This window comes from Columba livia, chromosome 3 (genome assembly GCF_036013475.1).
Source record: "Columba livia isolate bColLiv1 breed racing homer chromosome 3, bColLiv1.pat.W.v2, whole genome shotgun sequence".
NCBI classification, from domain to species: Eukaryota; Metazoa; Chordata; class Aves; order Columbiformes; family Columbidae; genus Columba; species Columba livia.
The window spans coordinates 42,802,485-42,817,435 of NC_088604.1; positions in this window are offsets into that span (position 1 = coordinate 42,802,485).

A 14,951-nucleotide genomic window follows, 5' to 3' on the forward strand; every position below is an offset into this window, starting at 1 on the left:
TAGAAACACATGCAACCTGCATGTAGGATAGCTTCGAAATCTCTAACTTGTCCAAATTCAATAATTTTTTTCTGGGGTAGAACAGTAGGTACATTTTTTTACCCTCCAAAGATTGCCTCTGACAAATATCAAGCACATGCCTGAAAACTTAGATAATTAATTTTTTTGTTTAAGTCACTAGAATTATTTAACATATGAAAACAAGTTTTTCACTAACCTTCTTTTCAGAAATGGTCCATCAGTTTTAACTGAATCCTAGAAAAAATACATCATCTCTCCAGCATGCAAAGTTCTAGCCACATAAAGCTTAGCAAAATTACTTAGATGAATCTGCTTCCGTAATATTGAGGTGTAATATGCAGAACAGCCAGCTTTCTATGTATAAAAGGCTGGTGATAAAACAAAAACGCACTTGAATCTTACAAATTTTGCAAAAGTTGAGGCTCACCTGACATTTCTATACAAAATTCATCCTGCCATGAGACAGTCCTCAGGTTTCATATTGACTATAGATGTTATGGACTTGGCATGATCAGGTTATCCATACCCCAAATATCATCAGAATGGAAAAAGGGCAAAAAAGATAAACAGAACTAATAGCGATGTTTTTCCTTATGTCTGTGCACCTAGATTTAAAACATTATTTTAAGGTTTGATAGAATCTGAAAAATAGAATATTTTTATACATAAGTTCATTAATCTTAAAGTGTATTTTAGCATCCTTTTACCGCTTCGTTTTCCTATCCATAAAAAGAAAGGGAAAGGAAAACAAATTATGGGGGGAGAATAAAGGAGGATCCCAGTTACACTGGAAAGCTGGAGAAGCTTTGACATGGAGGCTTCATTATCACTTCTACTCCCTCCCTGTAGGCATTCATTAAAACGTCAACTATGTGAAGGTATACCCCTAAATATATAAATAATACATAATAATTTCATTTCAGATTCCTGTCGGGAATACTAGCCCCAAACCATGTTAGTCTTGCTTATACCAGAAAAAATCATAAGCATCATTCTGTTCTGGTATAGCTCCACTGGTAGCAGTAATGTTGGTGCTGCAATACAAAGTGGGTACATGGCTTTTCCTTCGGTATCATCACGCTCAGCTAACATACTGTGGTATGTGAGCCCAGTTGATTGTTGCCTTCCACATTGCAAGGTTAAAAGTCATGGTGTTACAATAACACCAGCTCAACTTGCTGTAGCAATGGTCACCAACTGATCTGTCTCTGGATGTTTGGACTGGTTATGGTGTTGCCTAAAATCTGCATGCCTAGCTTTACCCAGATTTAGCAGCACATGGGTGTCTACGTATGTACCATATATGTTTATCATGATCCGCTTTGCATACAGACAAGAGAACTTCGTCTGGCTGCAGAGAGGGATGTTGGCTGACCAAGGACTCTGTGGCTTCCCTTTAGGATACCATTGCAAGTCAGTATGGACCAAACATTAACAACCTGGGGACAGCTGCTTGGCAGTCTGTGTCAAAGGGGTGGGTGGTCTCATGGCAGCCTACTGTCTACATGATGAAAACTCCCTTGCAAGTGACATTAATCAACACTCAAATTGGCAATCTCAGAGAGTTTAGGAGCTGAATAAACACAGAGACTGGATTACCCTCTTGGTCCTCCCAGTGGCCCTCAAAGAATAGGGCTGAAGGTAAAACCCACGGACGGGGCAACCTGGGAGGCTATGCCTAGCACAGTCCATATGAAATCCATTCATGGGATTACAGTCTCCAGGACTGTCAAGTCACCACTTTGTAAAACCAGTAAATTGCCTTTTAAAATGTGTTAAAGGAATCTTACAAGAAAAAAAAAAAAAAAAACAAAAAACACCACCATAATTACTATAAATGCAAGATTTCCATTGGGTCATACATCTTCATTTAACTTAGTGATTTAGTGATTCCTAAAGGAAATGATTATAGTCCTTTGTTCTTAAACAAATAAGTTGTGTTCTTTATCCTCTGAAAAAGCTGATAATATGATAGGTGCAGCTCTAAGGAATAATTATACTAAATGGCCGTGAATACCTCAAAAGACAGACTACATCTATTATGCAGAATTCCCTACAGAAATCTTAGAAATCTTATATGCATTGATTGCTAGTTAGCATTAGAAAGACTTTTGCAAGTTGACTTTACCAAAGCAGCAACTATTTGCATTAGCAAGCAGGCAACATCGGCTAGCTGATAAGAATACAGTGGAGTAATGCAATTAATATAGCTATGTCTGTTAATTAGTGTTTGCTGACTGTCAAAAGAAGATACTGTTCAGAGACAAACTTATTTTCCTGATTAAAGAGTAGGGCCCATCTTGTTGAATTGAGCTGGACCCACTTTTGATCTAATTAAAGCTAGCAGAGTACTGTGTACTGGAAACTTGTGCCACTCTGACATACATTTGCATATTCATAAGTGAGATAGATTGATATTTTGCAATTAACATGGACCAATGAGAATAAAGCCTAATTAGTAAACATGCTCTCTTTATTAACTTTCAGGTCAGGCTTTTGTTGTACTATAAGGTAATAATGGAACAGGAAGTTCTTTTTAAGAAAAAGAGTTATGTCATATATAGTTCATTTCTTTCTCATTCAAGCTCCATCTACTTGTTACTCTACTATTACTCATAGCCATTTAGTTAATGACTGGGATGATGCAAAGGAGAAGGAAATGTATTGGAGTGAAGATGGAATATTAGGTCAAAGTAGGAGTGGAAAATGCTGGTAAATGCAAAACTCCTGGGCAGTTCAGCTATAGACAAGTTCATTACAATGTGCTTTTTTTCCTGACTTGAGCTTGCTTCATTCAAGGCATATCTGCAGGTTTTTAATGTTCTCCCAGATCTTCAAATGATAAAAATGAGATTACATCAAGAAGATTCAATGTAGTGGTGCACATGCAAGAGGTTGAAGCATGGTCTGTAGATGTGGGGTTTAATAAACTTGCACAGCTGCACAAATGTAGAAATTGTTAGATTTATATATAAACAATATTTTTATATATAAATAGTAATTTTGAAGATCAGATTGTAGAAATAATGATCTGGACAGAATCAGCTGGCAAAAGACTTAAAAAAAACACAAAATATACCTCTATGTAGAGCTTACTACACACAATTTGCAGAAATAAGTCATAATCTCACATTACTAACTTATGTCCTCATTATGATTAAGTAAAATTAATTCTGTATGTCAATGTTTACAAATTCACTGATTCTAGCCTTCATTTTTTCTCTATTTAAAATACACAAGGATAAAGCATTTAACTAGATGTAACACATCAGAAAATGGCTGGCAAACAAATAATATTATGCAGTATAAACTCCCATTAACTAATAATGTAGTTGACATTGATTGAAAGTGATTAACTCTAGTGCTCTTTTTCATGTTGTTAGTTAAAATAAGTACCAGTGTATAAGGGACAAGTTGGCATCTTCTCATTTTGCAAATGGATTGAACAAAGCTGACTTCTTCCTCATATTAAGTTAAACTAAAGGATTAGTAGATGCATTAGGGAGACCCAGGAATCCAGGTAAAGCAATAATAGTCAATGAGGCAGTCTCACTCCATCATTCACCTTTCCTGCTTAAAAGAGGTTAGTTACCTAATGATAAAATTTCATGGTCAATTTGGAATATGTAATTAAATCTGATTGTAAACCTACTGCTATTTCTCTCTTCTTCAGAGGTTAGCACCGCAGTATAATTCCTGACCCCTGTCCATGAGTATTTTCTTGTAACAGGCACCAAATATTATTTCGGAGGAGATATCTCTTTTCTCTAGCCTTCAGTCAGCAGCTTGCTTCTGTGTGAGATCTGGCAAATGAGGCACAACGATCCTTATCCCCCAGTGTAAGTCCTGGCGAGAGCCCATCATGGCCACCCTCATGGGAGTGCGGCACTGCCTCTGCTGGTCTTTCACCACTCGGCTGTCTACAGGTGGCTGTTTGTGAGCCTGCCTGAATATGGGGGCGCTAAACAGTATTTTGAAGGTAGACCTGCTCAACTCAGTGACTTGCTGCCACAATGTGCAGTCAAGCACATGTCAGAGTGGCTGCAGGTGTCACTACCTGCACTGTGTCCCCAGGGTGCCACATGGGTAGAAATCCTCAGGCGATGGTGAGAGCCTGTATGTGGAGTCTGACTCCACCAACCCCTTCCCATCTCCCAGTTCCCTCCTTCCTCCGTCACCTTCTACTCACTGCCAGATAGTAGGGCTGCTGTCTTCCTGAAATTCCTAAGAGAGGGCAATAATCCTGTTAGCTTTTCTTGCCTTCAGACCAGGATCCCAGCAGTGATGCCTGGGCAGATGATGCATCATGGTCTCCCCAATGCTCCTTCTGCTTTCCAGCACAGGAGCTTTCTAAACAGTGCTCTCCTTCTTTCACCCTTTCTGCACCAAAGCTTCTCCTTTCTGACCCAGTTGCTGGCGTGTGGGGACCAACTAGATACTGTAGGTGTCCATCCTCCCTTCTGCCTCCTACCGCTGCTGTCCCTGCAGAGCTGACACTTCATGAAGTGTATGGATGTTGGCTCCTTCTCCTGGGGCTATGGCTCTACCCACTCTCTCATTAGCTTTTATCAAAGAAAAAGACAAAACTTCTGTACTGACAAGGACCAAAAGAAATCCTGAATATTGTCTGCTGTCAGCAGAAATTTACTGTGTCAGGACCATAAGAGCATAAAATAAGGATGCTCCAAGAAAAAACAATGAAATAACCTATGGTGGACTGTAAATGATGAAGTTAAGGCAAATCATAGAATTGCAGAAGCATAGAATGTTTTGGGTTGGAAGGCATCTTAAAGATCATCTAGTTCCAACACACCTTCCATGGGCAGGGACATCTTCCACTATGCCAGGTTGCTCAAAGCTCCATCCAATCTGGCCTTGAACACTTCCAGGGATGGGGTATCCACAGCTTCTCTGGGCAGCCTGTTTCACTGCCTTAGTCATCTCTTCCTTATAGCTAACCTAAATCTACCCTCATTCAGTTTAAAGTCATTACCCCTTGTCCTATCACCACATGCCCTTGTAAAATGTCCCTCTACAGTATTCTTGCAGGTCACCTCTAGGTACTGGAAGTCTGCTACAAGGTGTCCCTGGAGACTTCACTTCTCCAGGCTGAACAACCCCAACTCTCTTAGCCTGTCTTCAGAGGACACATGCCTCAGCCCTCTGATCATCATTGTGGCCCTCCTCTGGACTCATTTGAACAGGTCCATGTCTTTCTTGCATTGTGGGCCCCAGAGCTGAATGCAGAACCACAGGTGCAGTCTCACAAGAGCAGAGTAGAGGGAAGGAATCACCTCCCTCAACCTTCTTTTGAAGCCCAGGATACAGTTGGCTTTCTGGGATGCAAGCACACATTGACAAATCATGTTGAGCTTCTCATCAACCAACACCCCCAAGTCCTTCTCTTCAGTGCTACTCTCAATCCATTCTCCACCCAGCCTGCATTTGTGCTTGGGGTTGCCCTAACTTGTGTGCAGGACCTTGCACTTGGCCTTTTTGAACTTCATGTAGTTCACATGGGCCCACCACTCAAACCTGTCAAGGTCCCTCTGGATGACATCCCTTCCCTCCAATGTGTTGACCACACCACACAGCTTGGTGTCATCAGCAAACTCAGTCCCAGTGTCCATATTGCTGATGAAGATGTTAAACAGTACCAGTCCCAACACTGAACCCTGAGGAACATCACTCACCACTGTTCTCCACTTGGACCTAGAGCCATTGACTGCAACCTTTTGAGTGCAACCATCCAGACAATTTCTTATCCACCAAGTGATCTGTCCGTTAAATCCATGTCTCTCCAATTTAGAGACAAGGGTGTCATGTGGGACAGCGTCAAATGCTTTGTGCAAGTTCAGGTAAATGACATCAGTTGCTTTTCCCTTATTTACCAATGCTGTACCCCCATCCTAGAAGGCCGCCAAATTTGTCAGGCACTATTTGCCCTTACTGAAGCCACACTGGCTGTCAACAATCATCTCCAAATTTTCCGTGTGCCTTAGCACAGTTTCCATGATCTTGCCAGGCACAGAGGCAAAACTAACTGGCCTGTAGTTGCCCAGGTCTATGTGGGTTATATTTCCCCTTTTCCAGTCAATGGGAACTTCACCAAGCTGTGGCTTCTGAAATATTACTGATAGTGTCTTAGCAACTTCATCTACATCTTCCCTCAAGACCTGCAGATGCATCTGATCTGGTCCCATAGACTTGTGCACCTTCAGGTTCCTTTGATGGTCTTGAACCTGATCTTCTCCTACAGTTGGTGAGTTCTTTATTCTCCTTGTCCCTGCCTTTGCCTTCTGTGACTTAGGCAGTGAGGCTAGAGCACTTACTGGTGAAGAATGAAGCAAAAGAGCCACCGACTACCTTAGCCTACTCCATATCTCACTAACTAGGTCTCCTGTTTCCTTCTGGAGAGGGTGCACATTTTCCCTAGTCATCCTTTTATCACTGATGTACCTGCAGAAGCTTTTCTTGTTGTTCTTCATGTCCACTGCCAGACTGAATTCTGTCAGGGCTTTAGCTTTCCCAACCTGATCTCTGGCTGCTGAGACAATTTCACTGTATTCCTCCCAGGCTACCTGTCCTTGCTGCCACCCTCTGCAGGGTTCCTTTTTGTGTTTGAGTTTGTCCAGGAGCTTCTTGTTCATCCATAAATGTCTCCTGGCATTTTTGTCTGACTTCCTCTTTGTTGGGTGTTGTTTTGGTCCCCTCTTCCCCCTTCCTGAGGAGGCCCAAGTCCAGGGTAGCGAGCTCACTGTGTGTTCTCCTCACTGCTCTAAGGGTCTCAAACTCCACTACTGCATGGTCACTGCAGACAAGGCTGCCCTTGAGCTTCACGTTCCCCACCATCCTCTCCTTGTTGGTGAGAACAAGGTCCAGCATAGCACCTCTCCTCGTTGGCTCATCTGTCCGTTGGAGGAGGAAGTTATCAATGCATTCCAGAAACCTCCTAGATTGCTTATACCTTGTTGTGTTGTACCTCCAAAAGATATTGCGGGGGTTGAAGTCCCCCATGAGGACCAGGGTTTGTGAACTTGAGGCTGCACCTGTCTCTCTTTAGGGGGCCTCATCTGCTTTATCTTACTGGTTGGGTGGCCTGTAGCAGACCCCAACTATAACATCACCTGTCCCTGCCCTCCCTTTAAGGGTGAAGTGATTACTCCATCTGCATAATGGTATGGTTTCAAAGGCTAGAAGGAGGATACCCTACCCTCTGCCAAAGCACAGAGTTAGATAGGGATGGGGTAAAACTGAATCTCGTGAGCCTAAGAACAGAATTAATGAAGACTTCCTGCATCTGGGAACAGTCCTCTAAGCAGAAATTCACCTGAAAATTTATCTTAATCTGTAGTCTTAAAGAAAGTGGCCTCCTCTTGGGAGGAGTGCAATTGGGAATGTTTATCTCAAACCCTGCGTGAAGGTAAGAGGGAGAACATCTCACTTCTGGGTGTTGATAGACTTCAGGCATAAATAAGGCATCTCATCATTCAGTCTTGGCAATATTGAGGCACTTGTGAGAAATGTAAAGGTGAAAAATGTCTGAGACTGTGGTTTCCGGTATTTCCAGTGTTAGGTGATATCTCAACTGAGATTTTTAGAGATGTAAGCTTAAGTCTCCTTTAAATAGCTAGGTCCTTTTCTGTGGATACCAGTTGGGCTTTAAAACCATTTGTTTAAAAGTCTTTCCTTTATTAGCAAACCCTACATCTTCCAGGTGCCCATCTGAAAAATCACAGTTTAAAGCCTAAACCATTTACTATGGCCACCATTCTTTCAAAATGTCTTAGGTGTTCAGATGAATGGCTGTGTGTTAAAACTTTATAAATTCAGATTACTGAGGAATTATAATTATCTAATATCAAAAGCATCTCACCACTGGAAGAACTTAATAAGAACTGCTTTTCATTCAGTATCTCAAGTAGCTTTTGATTCAAGATTAGATTTTCAGAAAAGGAAACGTTCTATTTCGAACAAGTATTAAATATAAGAAATCAGTGTTGTCCATACTCTTTCTGTATCGCACCTCAGATTAGCTGCCCACCATGATCTCCCCTTAAACCTGAAAGCTAATCACTAACTTAGCATAATCTTAAATTGAAGCAGTTGGGGGAAAAATGGCATTGATCTCTATTAGCTAAACAAAAAAAGCAAACAAGAAATATTTCCATAGGCTTTTAGGTTCCATGATCATCTTTGTGAGATGATTAAGAAAGAAGAATATTCTCCTCCTGGGTAACTGTGGCCTTAAGAGCCCCAGCCTGGCCCAGAACAAGCAAATGAGCGGTGGATAGAGGTCAGCTGCCTGGCACTGGCAGGTAGAAGACAGCACAGAGGAGAAGGTGGTAAGTGAAAATAAAGGGATGGCAAAGATGGTTTGTTAGGTCATCTTTCCTGCTTTGAATGTTCAATAACTTAGGGACTGAGGAGGAGGCAGCAGCTCCCACAGTTTCCCAATCACTGTTGTAATGGCTCATTTTCACTGGAGGAGAAAAGTAATTTTGTTCCTCCTTCTCAGAAACATTTAGGCTCCTAATGCCCTTTGAGCACTGATCTCTCATTCATTTTGAATAGAAAAAGTCAAATAAAAAGAAAAAAAAAATAACATCTCTATTTCCAAATTCTCCTGGGCATGATGACAATGGCAAAATGAAGTCTCTGACCAAACGCAGAAGTATCACAAGCCAAGAGTGCTGAGTAGGAAACAAGAACTGGGACTGCACAGAGATGTTAACACGTCTGAAAATCATCTCCTTGCAGACTTGAGAGACATTAAAGAGTGCCCAAGAATTCTACTTCCTACAGCAATTCTGGAAGGCTTTTTCTATGACTCCATGAAAAACAAAACCTCCCTAAGGTTCCTTTTCTTATGTGAATTCATCCATCTCCTCAATGACAGCAGAGACCTGTAGTGGAGAACGAAACTTTTTCTTCAACACCTCCTCCAATATACTCCTGAGTATTTAGATACCAATGCTGTAACATATGGTTTTATTTATAAGAAAATCCTGATTTTTTTAAGATCTGTTGTGGTGTTATTTTTGTTGGGGCAGTTCTACTGCCTCTTTTACAGTGAGAAGATCCTAGATGTCTAGCTGATTTCAAAGTTCTTTTAAATTGTGGCTTGTGATCCCACTTAGCTCATCAAGAGATATGAAGAGCATCAGGTACATTTCTACTGTGCTACACTATTCATCTTGCATGAAAAGATGAAGCAAAATGGCTGCCTTGCATGCAGCAGTTTGGACTCTGAGTTATTCAAATGCTTTTTCTTTATCTTCTCCTGGTTAGATGATGCCTGAATTAACTCAAACAAATCAAAGTGGGTAATAAATTGATATAATTTCTCATCAGTCTTGCAGAAAGTCTGATTCAAAATAGCTGCAGGTTTGCCAGTCCCTCACACTGTGAAGACTTCCAGGGTGGTGCATCTGATGCCATTGAGTTATCAAACTCTTGTATCGGGGTTTCTTGCATGCCAGTGCTAGACCTGCTACTTTTTTGTGCAAAGGTGTTTCAGACAATCCCCTGGCCAGCAAGATGTTCTTCAGAGTGGCAGTAATCCTCCTTTCTGCATATCTTCATAATTCTTGTGGGTGTAATATTTATTTATTTATATAAGAGACTTGACGTCCCCATGCTATTGTATGCCATAATTGTCATAAACTAATTATCATACTTCGTGGGGTTTGGTAATGATTTAAGCATGAATAGAATACTGTAAGTGCAGGATGCTTTAATTTGCTCTCACCATACTATAGAATATTCCCAGTATGTGAGTGTGAGGTATAGTATGCACAAACATTCTACATGTATCCAAAGTTTGCCAAAAGAGATCCAAAAAAAAAATACGGACAGGTGGAAATTTCCATGCCTGCCAAGCACGTATCACCTGCTTATGGGTCAGAGGTTCTTGGGAAGGACAGCCAGTTGCCTAACCTGCTAGAGATGAATCCAGGTATCAGAGAGTTAAAACACTTGCTCATTGGTTTTCTCAGCTTCCATTTTAATTTGCTCTCTTTTTTTTGGACAGCTCTGTGAAGGCAGTCTGGTTCGCTGCTTCGCCATACTAATGAGACTCATCCATCTGCCTCTGTCATTGCCAGGCTCTCTTTTCTGCTGGAAGTCAGAGATGAACGCTCAGGACAGGTCCTTTCTAGGCTGCAGTACTTAATCATTTCTAAACACGCTAGATGGCCTCAGGCAGTGAAGGCAACAAGCATTTAACCCAGGCTTGGCAGCTCAGGCTTCCACATAGTCTGGCTCTAAGCCTTGATAATGAAAAGTAGCCGTGCTTTTACTCTCCACTTAACCAGATGCTCTTTGCTTCTTTGGGGCAAAAGGTTAAATAGATATAAGAACCCATGCTAGTTTTGAAGCCTTTTATTAGCAGTCCTTATAGAAGTGGAGTAGAGCATTCTGCTCCCCTGACTATGTCTCTCGGGATCCTGTACTTAGGACTGTGTCCACTAACTAGAGGAATGTAACCTCCTCACCCAAAGCTCATTTCTTGTTCGAGTAACAATAAATAGAGCCTAAAGCTCACTTTGCCACTTAATTATTTAATGTTCTGTTTTTATAGTAAGAATGGATGGAGGAGGCATTATCAGTTTTGTTTAATGGTGGCAACACCTTATATTAACAGTGCAGATAAAGCATTTTTTCCACGGTGGCTGGGACAACTGATTTATTTTTCCACTCCATCTACTGCTCCATATGTCTCTGGAATCTGCCTTTTTCCCAGAGCTCATGTTAGTATAAAGCAATTGTCTGGGATGTGTAAGAATTAAGTATCCCATCATTCAGGCTAGACATGCAATTAGAAGAGTTGCACTAATTTCCACTGCTGAGACCCTGTCACTTTAATTTATCCTTACTTTCCTGCATTTAGGTCTTCTCTGGTTTGAGGCCAAGGGTTTTATATAGTTTGAGGCAGTGGTTCTGTAATGCCAGAAGTGGGGGGGAGGAGGAGTTGGTGGATGTGGGTGGGAGGGGGAGAAGGGCGGCCAGGGGGGAAGCATTAAGGGCACGGAAAGAAGAAGAACGGGCTGAAGGGAACAAATCAGACACGTACACACTAGCGCATGTGCCAAATAATGGTGTGTGGGGTGGCTGCAAAGGAAAGTAAAGCTTTCAGAGAGGAAGTCTTCATTCAGTTGCTGCAGTGGGCATGTGTGTCACCTCAGACTATTTTCTTTTTTACTTGGATGTTTAGCATTGAACCTCAGTGCTGGGGTTGGGTTTGAGTGGCTTTGCTGAGAGCGCTGCCAAATCTGTCCTCTGCTGTGCTCCAGGTTTCCCAGGGAAGAGCCAGGGATGCAAGAACATCAGCCTCTCCTCGGGTACTACCTCGCTGTGCCCACTGGCTCCCACTCTGTGCTGGAGCAGGAATACTCAAAGTAGCATAAATATCCCAGGGGACCAAGCTCCTGGAAAAAAAGTTCAGCACAGCCTCAGACAAGAAGGTTTTTGTGCATCTAGTTACTCTTTGTGCACCCTGCTGCAGTCAGGGCAAAATTATACCTAGATCCACCCAGTAAAGCTTTGAAAAAAAGACAGTGACCGTTTCTGGCTCAAGAGTTTAAGCTCTACAGACAAGATAGAGTAAGAAGAGGAGATTCAAAATGGATGATGGAATCAGAGTGAATGGAACAATGGCTTGAAAGCAGTGTAGAAACGTTAAAATCTTCTAGAGATTTGCTGTCTCAGCTTTTGCACCGAGGTGCAACCAGGGCAACACACAGCAGGTGTGTAGCTAATTTCTATTAGGTGACTGTGTTTGAGGACAGCAGAGAGGAAAGGGATTAAGAGCAATTTAAAGGCAACTAAAGTCAAGAAGCTCCAAGGGAGGGAGAAGATGACTGTAGAAGTGAGCAGGCAATTTCTAGGATCTTCTTGAACCTTGTAGTCTCCAATATTTGGTACCTCTCCCACGCTCATCCACCTCCTGACTTTTATATTCTCCTCCATCATGGGCATGACAATGAGACCAGCCTCCACTCAAGCCTTGCATGGTCTCAGAGCCACATGTTGCAAGACCCACCTGCATCTTCTCCTGGCAGAAGGACACTGGTGACTCTTCTCTGAGAAGTCTTCAAACAGTTTGTGCTCACCACACAGTGATTTAGACTGTGTTTTGTTGGATAGCTTGTGTGAATGTTATATTGAACATTGTGAAGATCTTAATAAAGTCAGACTTGTGTTTTGATGATTTGTAAGTAATGGCAAGTCCCCGTCCCTTTCTGTCCTCCTGTAGTGACTGTCATTTAAAGCAGCTTGGTTGATCCCATCTGTCATACCAGAGATAAGAAGGAGAATGTGATTCTAATGCAGCCAAATCTTTTCTTACAGAAGACATTTTTTGTAAAGACTCAGTGAAAATAAAATCTGAACCTCAGGTAGAACTGCAAACTTTCATACTCTCAAGGCAGCTTCACCAAATATTTAAGGAAAATGTGAACTTGATTCATAGTCTGCTCTCATGTAGGTTCCGTACTTGCTGCCCATGTTTACAAGAGCAAGATGAGAACAGCTTCAGACACAAATAAGCAGTATTAGCAGGGCAATTCTTCAGAAGTACACTTATTCTCTCCCAAAAGCATTTGCATAATAATGGAGGAAAGCTGAAGAAAGATATATAAGGTAAACTACATATCAGCAGAATTGTTTCTAAAAATGAATGCTTTTCAAGGTTTTCCAAGAGGCAGTGGGAGCTCTTTGAAATCAATGAGGTAATTAAAAGTGGATCCAGTGATTAAGACATTTACCTGGATCTTGGGTGGCCCAGGTTTGGATACTTGCACTGTTACAGTTTCCCTGTGAGAATTCTGGACAAGTAAATTCCTTTCTGTGTCCCATCTCACCTATAAAGCAAGAATTACAGTATTATCCTCATTCTGAGAGGTGTAATCAAGTTTGCACAAGAGTGCAGAACAACTTCCTCAGTGTTAGTAGTATTAGTAAATGAAGCAACAATTCCTCTCTATTACAACACCGGCTGTTCCCATGTAGTAACAGCTAAGTAGTCCCCATCTAGGGGGGTAAACTTGGCAGGAACTAGAAAGGAAAGAAAGAACCAGGAAAGTTCTTTTCAGGGCCCATGGTGGTGCCCAGTGGTCCTTTGTAAAGAAAGCATATCTATAATAAGGACCTCTATGTCCAGATATTAGGATGATGGAGACATTTAGAACTTTCCAACTTAAAAAGACATTCAGACATTCCAGATACTGTAAATAGATAGATAGATAGATAGATAGGTAGATTGACAGATAAATAACTTTGTATTCTCCCAGAGTTCAGTGTATAATGCACACTGTTTAAAAGGTGCTAGAGTTGCAGCACACATTTAAATTTTGGTAATTTAACATTGAACGTGCATTATTTTTCTCTAATGATTCCATGATAAGGTGTCTCACACTGCAGGTAAGAATATAATAATATAGTGGAGTCAATTAGCAAAATCATCTGTGTCTTCTCAGTCCTGGCCCTGAAACCAATAGCACTGTTGGCATCTGGAGGCTGCACCTGTCATGAATTATGGCCCCTGTTTTACAGGAAGGATAAAACTGATATTTCAGTGCCATTCATCATGTGTAATAAACTCTCCTCCTTAGTACAAATGCATTTATATGCCAGTATCAGAACCAAGTATAGAAAATACAAGCAGTCAACTGTATATGTTAGACATACTTTTTGTCATACTTTCTGTTGCTAATAAAATAAGTTACCAGTTCTGTTTTCCAGGAGTAGTTTGACAGAGTTGAAATCTCAGTCTCTGTGTCATGAAAGAGCAAAATACACTCTTTGCCCTTTGAATCTTGTAACAACATTAGAGCTTGGACTATTGTATGGTCTCTGAATTGCCTAGCCAGAAACATGGACCCAGGGTTCACTTTATCCAAAAATATTTAGTCATACAACAAAATGCATTCTGCTCACAAAACTGTCAAGATATCTGAGTGAGATAAATGTCTTATTTTCTGATGGTTTCTTATGAACAACAGTGCTGTGAGCAGCGAGGCATGGGAGGCAGCGAAGCCTGATGGGCTGTATTTGTTTTTAGTGCTCTCCCATCAGCCCACACCACTTGCTGGAGCTCATTTCCATGCCAGCATTTTGGCACACTACCTGTCTGCCTCTTGACGCCCTTTCCTACAAGCAGGTAAAGAAGGTTCTGGCAACCCTCCCCAGCCATCTTCTGAAATTAAGCCACATCCCTTGTCAAGCCTCATCTTCCTTAATGTAGGGCAATAAGCTTGCACTGTGCTTTCTCCTTGGTAGGAGACTCCCAGCCCCCAGGGATGGGACTATCCAGAGGGGACAAAATTCACATTTTTGGCAAGGACCTTCCTGACCTTCCTACTTCTTCCAACGTTTCTGGCCACAGGAGCCCAGAGAGCGAGACTGAAGGGAGCCCTGAGCCCAGGTTTCCACAGGGCCTCACACTGCACCAATCTATCAGCTTTGGCACATGCTCTGTTTTTCATACATGCTGCTACAGAATACTGAGTAAGATGTGGTTTTTTGTTTTTTAATGATGACACCATCTGAAATGCTTAGTCAATACATATGACCTAGAAAGAATGAATCTGGTGTTTTGCCAGTGAGATGCAAGGTTTAGACAGAAAGTTGGTGTCCTACCAGTAAAAGTTATTACTCCAGAGAAGTTGGTTTACAGGTTTAATAATCAGGTTTCAAATAATTAAACACCCCAGAAATGTATTTTCAGATTATAACAGGGTTGACTCTACCCCCCAGTTATAAGTGTCAGTAATCAGTAATGCCATTAATTCTTTTTAATGCTCTTAAGAATTTCTGTACCAGCAATGGGGAATAACATGAATGCTGTAGTGGAGGCTTTTAAAGCCAGAATAGGGCCGTGACAAAATGAATCAGCTTCTCGGTTTATCTGGTTCTTCTAAAATCAAGGG